A 10,333-nucleotide genomic window follows, 5' to 3' on the forward strand; every position below is an offset into this window, starting at 1 on the left:
CATACAGCAATGCAGTTTGGAAGGAACAGGTGGCCTTCTATATGGCCATACTTATGACACATATGTACCAAAGTTTCTCTGTCACAGTTGACCTGTCATGCAACCCTGATTGATGACTCCTCTCACATCAACCCCAGCATTTGATAATACCACATATGTAGTGCACAAAATACAGACATAGACCCTGGTAGGTGAAAAAGTGTAACATTGTATTATATATATATTAAAAATAAACTATTTACAACTTTTTCCCCACCCATCAATGAGGCCTCTCCTGTTCCTTCATGACCCTTCCTACAATTTCGATGAGCATCAGCACAAGATGGCTGTGGGTGTCCTGCCGCTGCTCTACAGAGTGCCGCAGTGCTGCCATCTCCAGCAGCAACTGGTTGACTACAGCAACCAGTTGCTGCAGGGGTTGCAGTACTGCAGCAATGTTGTCCAGTGGTGTTGCTGTGGCTGGTGGTGGTGGTGTTGCTGGGGTTGGTGGGTGCTGCTCCTGCTGCTCCTCCTCCCCCTCCAGAGGAGGCATATCTGCCCATTGGTTGGGCGGCACCTCCCATTCTCCACCTTCCACAACTTCCTCCTCCTGCTGCTGCACAGCCTCCTCCTCCTCTGCCACTGCTGCTGCGGCCGCTGCCTCCTCCTCTTCCTGCTTCTACTACTACTACTTAGCATTTCTATAGCACTGCCAGGGTTACGCAGCGCTGTACAAGTTTAAACATGGGGAAGGACAGTCCCTGCTCAAGAGAGCTTACAATCTAAAGGTAAAAACTATGTAGTCAGTGTAGGTATCAGGAATGGGAATGTGGTTAGGCACCAAAAGCAAGGGAGAAGAGATGGGCCTTGAGTAAGGACTTGAAAATGGGCAGGGAGGGCGCATGGCGTATGGGCTCAGGAAGTCTGTTCCAGGCATAAGGTGATGCGAGGCAGAAGGGGCAGAGTCTGGAGTTAGCGGTGGTGGAGAAGGGTACAGAAAGGAGTGATTTGTCCTGAGAGTGGAGGTTACGGGTGGGAACATACGGGGAGAGGAGGGTAGAGAGGTAATGGGGGGCTGCAAATTGAGTGCACTTGAAGGTCAATAGGAGAAGCTTGAACTGTATACTTCTGCCGCCCTATGTATGTAAAAGGATTGTGCTTGAGATCAGCACATCCAACATGGCTTGCATAGTGCAGGAGCTGGCTGGCATGAGGCGGGGGATGGGGAAAGGTATGGTCAGTGGTGAGCCCTGGGCTATACGCCCGGGGTATGAGATACATGAGATGACATGACAGGGAACCCTGGAAGCTGGTCTGACACAGAGTACACAGGATGTGTTGGCAGGGCACACTCATTCCTCAGCAGCATGTTTGCATTTTGAGTTGTGACTATGGTTGGATGACCAGTTTTTTTTATTTTTTTTTTTGGGGGGGGGGGAGGGGGAAGCACTATTTCTTTACATTACTTTAATATCATGCTATGACATCCACTAAGAGTAGGACCTCAGGCAGGAATACCTTGAAACAGTATCCACCCTAGAAAGGGGGATACAGAAGTGAGGCACGTCATCTCATTCATCTCAGAGGAGGTTAGTTGGAAGTTGCAGCCACACTCATGGGAAGAGACCTGCAATCTCAGGCCTTGATCTGGGACAGAGGTGTTATGACTTACTTATTTGCCTATTAGCCACATGGAAACTGATATTGTACATGACATTTGCATTATTAAATAAAAACATTTACAAATGAGTACAGGTGCCCTGTTTATAATACTTACGTCGAGCCCTGAGGCGCCGTTGCACTGTTCTGATTATTTCAGGGTTCTCCCTCCGGATTCTCCTGAACCTGCGCCTCAGGGACTCGAGGTCCCTCTGTATGCCAAATTGTCTGCAAGATATAAGCTTGTACACCAGGAGTCAGGGGATAGCACTTCTTGCCTTCAGCAAACAAATTAATTTGGAAGCCAAATTGGAGAGACACAACACTGATTTGGGGGGGGGGGGGGGGGGGGGGTTTACATTGGTACAGGTGATGTCATTGAGGTGGACATGAGGACAGAGAGTACCATTTGTGTGCAGTATTGTAGGGATGTGGGAATGGTTTTCCTTTGTAGTACATAGATTCTATTAATGAATGTGCATGTGCACATATCACTGATTACCCTTGAATGCAGACTATAGTTAGTGCTTACATTGCTGAGGGAGCTCTTATATGTGTTGCTACAGGAGGGGGACCTGATAGCCCATGCCCAGTGCTGGGGAGGGGGGGGGGGGGGGCATTCCCAAACAGTTACCTTTCCAGAGTGTCCCTTATTAGAGATGGTCCTTGGTGGCAGGTGGTGGTGGTGCATGAATAGGCACCTTCTGTGCCTCAGGCAAAGGTGCACTAGGCATATGTTTTCTGTGTCCCTGAAATTTGATTCTCTTCTCAGAGACATGTTTGTCAGCGAATAAACATTGTAAAATGTGCATCGCCTTATATGGACGTCCATGCGTGATGGACATCGTTACATGCACAGCTCCATATATGGACGTCCATCCAATATATGGACAAGTCAGCACATAGATGTCCTGGCCAGCATGTGCACATCCTGGCTCATATATGGTCAGTCGGCATGTGGACGACCATCACACATGGATGTGCATCACGTGCATGGCGTCACACGTGCAGGGCCTTATATGGATGATTACATGTTCACACGTGTGGAGCCATCCTTATATGGATCATTATCAAGTGTGCGAACCTCTTCATATTTACAATAAAATATGAATGTTCCTTATATTTCTAGTACCTGGATGTTCCGCAAGTACAGTGAACGTAGTTGTGGAACATCCAGGTACGGGAAATATAAATAACATTTACAGTGTAAAGTACAGTAAAAAGGATGTGTTTCTTGCAAGTTAGCAAGTATAGTGAATGTAGATTTGCCTTGGGAATGTCCTTTGGCAGTTCTGTAAGATGGACGTCCTTCATCAGCTCTGCGAGAAACACGTCCTTTTTTCTACACTTTAGACATCTCTGATTTGGACATTTCATGCTGCGATTTTGGAATGTCTAAGGACGTCCATACTATTTTTTGATTATACTTATCTGATTTTGGACGTCTTCGTGACGACATCCAAATTCAGACTTGGATGACCTTTTGAAAATGCCCATCTTAGTGTTCACACAAATGTTTTAATGGGGGAAAAAGGTATCATTTATCACTGGGATTTGCTGCCATATCGCAACACCAAAACATGAATAAATCATTGACCAAAAAACCCCTCTACCTACATAAATCAGTGTTTTATAACTTATTAAACTTTTTTAGTTTTATCAACTATAATGTATCTTTTTATGTATCTGTCTTCAAAAAACATTATTAACACTCTGAAAAACCATAGCAGAATGACCGGCAGTTTGGCATGAATCTATCAAATGCAGTATCACTTACCTGAAAGCTCAGCTGATCCCTTTTCCCCCCATTACAACATTTCTGTTTGAACACCAAGTCTACTTTTTGTTGAGTTTATCAGTTTAAGACAGTAGACTATTGAATGCCATTATATATTATCTTGAGGTATAAGCAAGGCAGGTCTCACGCCGAAAATGTGCTCTGTGGAACATGTACCCTAGCACTTCCGCTCTGCCTACTATGTCACTGCAAAGTAGGAGAGACAATAGATAGTGCACAATTTTGGCACCCTCGCCTCCCTTGCTCCCTGTATGGCCGCACTGGTAGCTCATACCTTACTACGGCCCTGGCTAGAGGCTGTCAATGCCATACAAACTGAAGGTAAACATGTACATACAGATATGGGAGCAGAACAGATGGGCCCAGAACAGCTCGTGGCTACACCCCTGCTATGACAGCAAATTAAGTTTTCATTAGCAAACCACAATCAAGCGACAAAGCTAATAAAATGTCAGAAACACTAAGAAGGTTTACTGAGAAGTCTTTGAAAAGAAAGCAGAAAAATAAAATCTACAAAACCTGCTCTCACCATCTCTAGAGCCTTTGCATAAGCTAAATACACTGTATTGGTAATGTGACAAGTCCTTACCATCAGTGATTGATATTCTTCAAATGAATAAGACTGCAAACTAATGCATTTTACAGAGAAAGCTCTAATCAACGACTGAAGAAACCCAATATGTCAAAACTGAAGTGGAGATGAGTGCAGTTTTGTGATCAATAGCAATAGGGAGGACTTTGAGAGTCAATAGCAAAATAAAGCAGTGTATTCTTTCAAGCTCACAAAGTTCATTGTCTAGTTACTGCTATACTTTAAAGAGCCAGCCATGGTTTATTTTATTACTACATACTGCTGCTGTAGAGAATGAGTGTCCCCACTGCTAAAATGTACTGTAAAATCAGAAACAAAAGTAAGATGATCTTATCTACATAAGAACATAAGAATAATCATACTGGGTCAGGCCAATGGTCCATCTAGCCCAGTATCCTGCTTCCAACAGTTGCCAATCCAGGTCACAAGTACCTGGCAGAAACCCAATTAGTAGCACCATTCCATGCTACCAATTCCAGATCAAGCAGTTACTTTTTTCCCCTTTGTCCATCTCATTAAATGCAACATTAAAGCTCAGTTTTCAATTTTCAGATGCACAAAGGCTCTGATGTGTAGCTTCAAGGCCTAAACAAGCCTATTTATCCAGTCCATTTACTCATCTTAATCATACTTCAAATTCTTTTCAGAAGCTCTGGATAACATGGTATCCACACCATGTATATTGATTATTTGTGAACAAAGTTTCTAACTTATTTTTAGTACTTAATGACTAATAACAATGATGTTTAATTGTGTGTGGTTGATTTGCAATAAACATTTTCCGGGTTGATGAAATGCCTCCATTTCAATTCAGCAATTACTTGTCCTGACAGGTGTTTATTGTTTCATAGTTTAATATTGGCCAAATATTGTTATACATAACTTCAGTGGTGGTATCAAGAGCTAATTCAACCTTTATTTATACGCATGTATTTAGTTCAATTTATATAACATTTGTTGCCAGAGCATTTTAAAATAAGCAAATATAACTCAAAGCAAATCTAATTATTTTTATTGGGATTTATTAACTGCCTTTATGAAAAGATTCACCCAAGGCGATGTACAGTAGGTACAGTTTAACATCAAACTTACAATTTTGTTAACAGCATAACAATAGTAAAATGAACAAGTATAAACATAAATACAATGAAAGAGGAAAAACTGAAAAAAGCAAATTGAAACCTAATAATAGGACTACCATGAAACAAGATAAAAATATATACACAATTAGACAGTAAGAGATGAGTTGGTGGGTCATATGATTTGTAAAATAATGATAGAACAGAAATTAGGCCCAAGTGATATAAAGACAGCCAGTCTGAAATTGTAGTTGTTCAGGTCCTGATGCCTATGATGGAGTGAATTGGCAGAAAACGTGAATACAGCTGGAAGGACAAGCACAGGGGTAGGATAATGGATGAGTTTTAATATATACTCAGTTGCAACATGTTAACTTTATGATACGATATTGGGAGAACAAGAAACCCATTTGGATTTAGTCACTCACTGTGGTAAGGTGAACAAGGGTGGGCTCTGGAGCCAGGATAAACTGGAGCCATATAGCAGGTTAAGAGGTAAACAAAATAATATTTATTTAAGGTGTCAAGTAAGAGTTCTGTTCAATTCACAGGTAGGGGAAGAAAAGTAAACGTAAAACTAGTCCTGAGATATGAGAATGTCCTTTCTTGGCCTGCTCCTGCAGGGTCACATCATGCACTATTGTCTCTCAGCAAAGCAGCATGAACTGCTGGGCTCTGGTCTGGCCATATGCAGGGACTCATTATAGGACCTTATTTTCAAAGGTCAGTAAGGGATGAAAACAGGACAGAAAATTGGGGCCGAGTGTTAAAACCATAGTCACTCAATGGTAGTGCTGGGAGAGAAAAGTGAGATGCTGGGCATGGGGGTATAGGTCTTAAGCTGCCCTTGGCTGAAAGTTCACCTAGGATGTCAGATACCCTTGGGTCCAGCCCTAGTCTTTATGCTGTCTTGAATTAGGATACTGTCTTCATCTCTACCACCTTCACAGGGAGGCTGTTCTATTGCCCTTTCTGTAAATAAATATCTCCTTTCTTCAAAATTTGAAAAAAAAAAAACTCTGAAAAATAAAAGAAGCAGCAATTGCAGTTCTACCTTCTCCAAACAAAAAAATTCATAAAGAGAGGTTAGAGAGAGATTAAATATGGAGGAAAAAGCCTTGGAGCTTACATGGGCACCTTTTTAACTTTATAGTGCTCACTTGTTCAGTCATTGGCATAAAAACAATATTGGATTTTCACTTTAAAATCTATCTAAATGGAGAGAGGGTGAGAGGATTTGGGGCTTGGAAGGTGTTTGGAGGAAAGACTTTGCCTGTGACATCACTGACTCTGCCTCATTTTCCCAGTACATTTTCTGGCCATGCCAAAGCATGCAGCCATTGGCGCACAGTCATTGAGGCGCCTCTTTGGTCACGTCCCTTCAAAGCACTTTGAAGCGGTTTGAAGTGGGTCATATTCTGTTAGTCTTTTTGTGGAGATATTACAGATGAAGAGGAAAAATAAGCCAAAGGTAAAAGTGGTGAAAGCTATTACATCCACTCCTAAAGAAAAGGATCCAATGGAAAAACATCTTAAACAGATCCCACAAACCGTGAATACGTCTCTGTTGTCATCAGAGGGAGCCTCTTTAAACTCCAACGCTAGAACCCCTCCCTTACCACCCACAAGCAGGTTTCAAGCTGAATCCATGACCAAAGTGTTGCAGAGGGAAGCTGAACAAAATCCTTCCCAGGGGAGTTACCAGTTCATCACCCACCGAAGCTGCAACTGGTCGTTTTTGATCGGTCAGTGCAGATTCCAGTTGGAACTGTGGAAGGAGATGTTTCTTTGATGGACATTTGGTGGGTTGTTTCTAGAACTGAGAATCTTGTACAAGGAAAAGTTGCATGGTTATGTGATTTCTCAACTCAGGTGGTAGATAATTTTGTTGTATTACAGAATAATACCAATTTAGAATATTCAGTCTCAGCTACGCAGCCTCAGGTTCAGGCCTTAAAGGCAGTTAATGCCTCTTCAGTTAAGGCAAACCTGAGTGCTCTGCATAGACTGGAGTTGATGGAAAATCATTTATGTATAAAAATTTTGAGATTTTTACATTTTCCTATGACTTATTTGATTTTGCTTAAAAAGTACTTTGAAGAGGTGCTCACAAATGGGGATAGCATGTCAAATGTCCGAGTGGGTGCCCACCTGGGCAACAGTGACCATCAAACGATTTGGTTTGATTTGACGGCTGTAGTGGAGGGCGGCCACTCAAAACTCAAAGTCCTGGATTTCAAGCTTGCTGACTTTACTAAAACGGGGGAATACCTGAGGAAGGAGATGATGGGCTGAGAGGAAGTACAAGAAGTGGAAGGACAGTGGTCAAGGCTGAAAGAAGCTATAAATAAGGCCACAAACCTTTATGTAAGGAAAGTAAATAAAAGCAAGAGAAAAAGGAAACTGATATGGTTCTCCAAACAAGTGGCTGAGAAAATAATGGCTAAAGAGTTGGCGTTCCAGAAATACACAAAAACTCAAGAACAGGGACACGGGGAGGAATACCGGATGAAACTGAAAGAAGCCAAGAAAGAGATACGTCTGGCAAAAGCGCAAGCGGAAGAACAAATGGCTAGAAATGTAAGGAGGGGTGACAAAAATTTCTTCAGGTATATTAGTGAAAGGAGAATGACTAAAAAGGGAATTGTGAGACTAAAAGATACTGAGAACCGCTATGTATATAGTGATGAAGAAAAAGCAAATTTGCTAAATAGATACTTTTGTTCTGTTTTCACAGAAGAAAATCCTGGAGCAGGACCACGATGGACTGGAAAAAGTACAAATGAAAATGGAGCGGATACAGCATCATTTACAGAAGAGAGTGTGTATGAGCAACTTGTAAAGCTAAAGGTGGACAAAGCCATGGGACCGGACGGGATCCACCTCAGGATATTGAGGGAGCTCAGAGAGGTTCTGGCGGGTCCTCTTAAAGATTTGTTTAATAAATCCTTGGAGACGGGAGAGGTTCCGAGGGATTGGAGAACGGCGGAGGTGGTCCCTCTTCACAAAAGTGGTGATAGGGAAGAAGCTGGAAACTACAGGCCGGTAAGCCTCACTTCGGTTATTGGAAAAGTAATGGAAGCAATGCTGAAGGAAAGGATAGTGAATTTCCTGGAAGCCAATAAGTTGCAAGATCCGAGACAACATGGTTTTACCAAAGGGAAATCGTGCCAAACGAATCTAATTGAGTTCTTTGATTGAGTGAGAGGAGAATTGAATCAGGGACGAGCTATGGACGTAATCTACTTAGATTTCAGCAAAGCTTTTGACACGGTTCCCCACAGAAGGCTTTTAAATAAACTGGATGGGCTGCAGATAGGACCCGAAGTGGTGAACTGGATTAGGAACTGGTTGACGGACAGACGCCAGAGGGTGGTGGTGAATGGAGTTCGCTCGGAGGAGGGAAAGGTGAGTAGTGGAGTGCCTCAAGGATCAGTGCTGGGACCGATTCTGTTCAATATATTTGTGAGTGACCTTGCTGAAGGGTTAGAAGGTAAAGTTTGTCTATTTGCGGTTGATACTAAGATCTGTAACAGAGTGGACACCCCAGAGGGAGTGGAAAACATGAAAAAGGATCTGAAGAAGCTAGAAGAATGGTCTAAGGTTTGGCAATTAAAATTCAATGCCAAGAAATGCAAAGTGATGCACTTAGGGAATAGAAATCCACGGGAGACGTATGTGTTAGGCGGCGAGAGTCTGATAGGTACGGACGGGGAGAGGGATCTTGGGGTGATAGTATCTGAGGATTTGAAGGCGACGAAACAGTGTGACAAGGCGGTGGCTGTATCTAGAAGGTTGTTGGGCTGTTGTCACGTCTGTGGTCGTGACCTCTCACAGCCTCTACCTGATTTCTGGGGGTCAGCTTCTGAGCTGGCTTCTGCCTATTCTTTCCGGAGTAGTTCTGTCTTTGGGAAGATCTGTTTCGGTTTCCTATCTCTGGCCGCCATCATCTGGGTTGGATCAATTGCGGCAGCCATCTTGGATGGCTCAAGGGGTACAGCCATCTTGGATAGATCATATCATAGGAAGCCATCTTGGAGTAACGAGGACAGGAAGGAAGCCCTTATTTGGTCCTTGGAGATCTCCTGTGGGAACAGCCTTCATTGTTACTCAGAGTTGCTGCAGCTGCACCTCAGGTGTGGATGGACTTTATTAATCACCTAGAGACTTTAGTCAGTTGCCTTTGCATTGCGTCTAAGGTCCCTGGTTTGTTGGTGCTGTGCTGCACTTCTGCCTAGTCTGATTTCCTGATTCTGGCTTTGACTCTGCTTGTCTACTGGACTATTCTTCTGCCTGCCGCCTGCCTAGACCCGGATTGTTATTGGACTTTTCTTCTGCCTGCTGCCTGCCTACACCCGGATTGTTATTGGACTTTCTTCTGCCTGCTGCCTGCCTAGACCCGGATTGTTACTGGACTATTCTTGCTGCCCGCCTAAGAGACCTTGCCTGGATTTGCCGGTACGTTTGTTCTGCCTTGCTCTGGTGTGGGGTAGTTTTGCCTGTCACTGCTGCTCCTCGGCAGTGGCCCAAGGGCTCACAAACCCAGTTTCCAGCTTTGAGTACATGACAGCTGTATAGAGAGAGGTGTGAACAGCAGAAGAAAGGGAGTGTTGATGCCCCTGTATAAGTCGTTGGTGAGGCCCCATCTGGAGTATTGTGTTCAGTTTTAGAGGCCATATCTTGCTAAGGATGTAAAAAGAATTGAAGCGGTGCAAAGAAAAGCTACGAGAATGGTATGGGATTTGCATTACAAGACATATGAGGAGAGACTTGCTGACCTGAACATGTATACCCTGGAGGAAAGGAGAAACAGGGGTGATATGATACAGACGTTCAAATATTTGAAAGGTATTAATCCGCAAACGAACCTTTTCCGGAGATACGAAGGCGGTAGAACGAAAGGACATGAAATGAGATTGAAGGGGGGCAGACTCAAGAAAAATGTCAGGAAGTATTTTTTCACGGAGAGAGCGGTGGATGCTTGGAATGCTCTCCCACGGGAGGTGGTGGAGAGGAAAACGGTAACGGAATTCAAACATGCGTGGGATAAACATAAAGGAATCCTGTTCAGAAGAAATGGATCCTCAGGAGCTTAGCCGAGATTGGATAACAGAGCCGGTAGTGGGAGGCGGGGCTGGTGGTTGGGAGGTGGGGATAGTGCTGGGCAGACTTATACGGTCTGTGCCAGAGCCGATGGTGGGAGGTGGGGATAGTGCTGGGCAGACT

The sequence above is a fragment of the Microcaecilia unicolor genome, chromosome 1 (genome assembly GCF_901765095.1).
Source record: "Microcaecilia unicolor chromosome 1, aMicUni1.1, whole genome shotgun sequence".
Classification (NCBI taxonomy): Eukaryota; Metazoa; Chordata; class Amphibia; order Gymnophiona; family Siphonopidae; genus Microcaecilia; species Microcaecilia unicolor.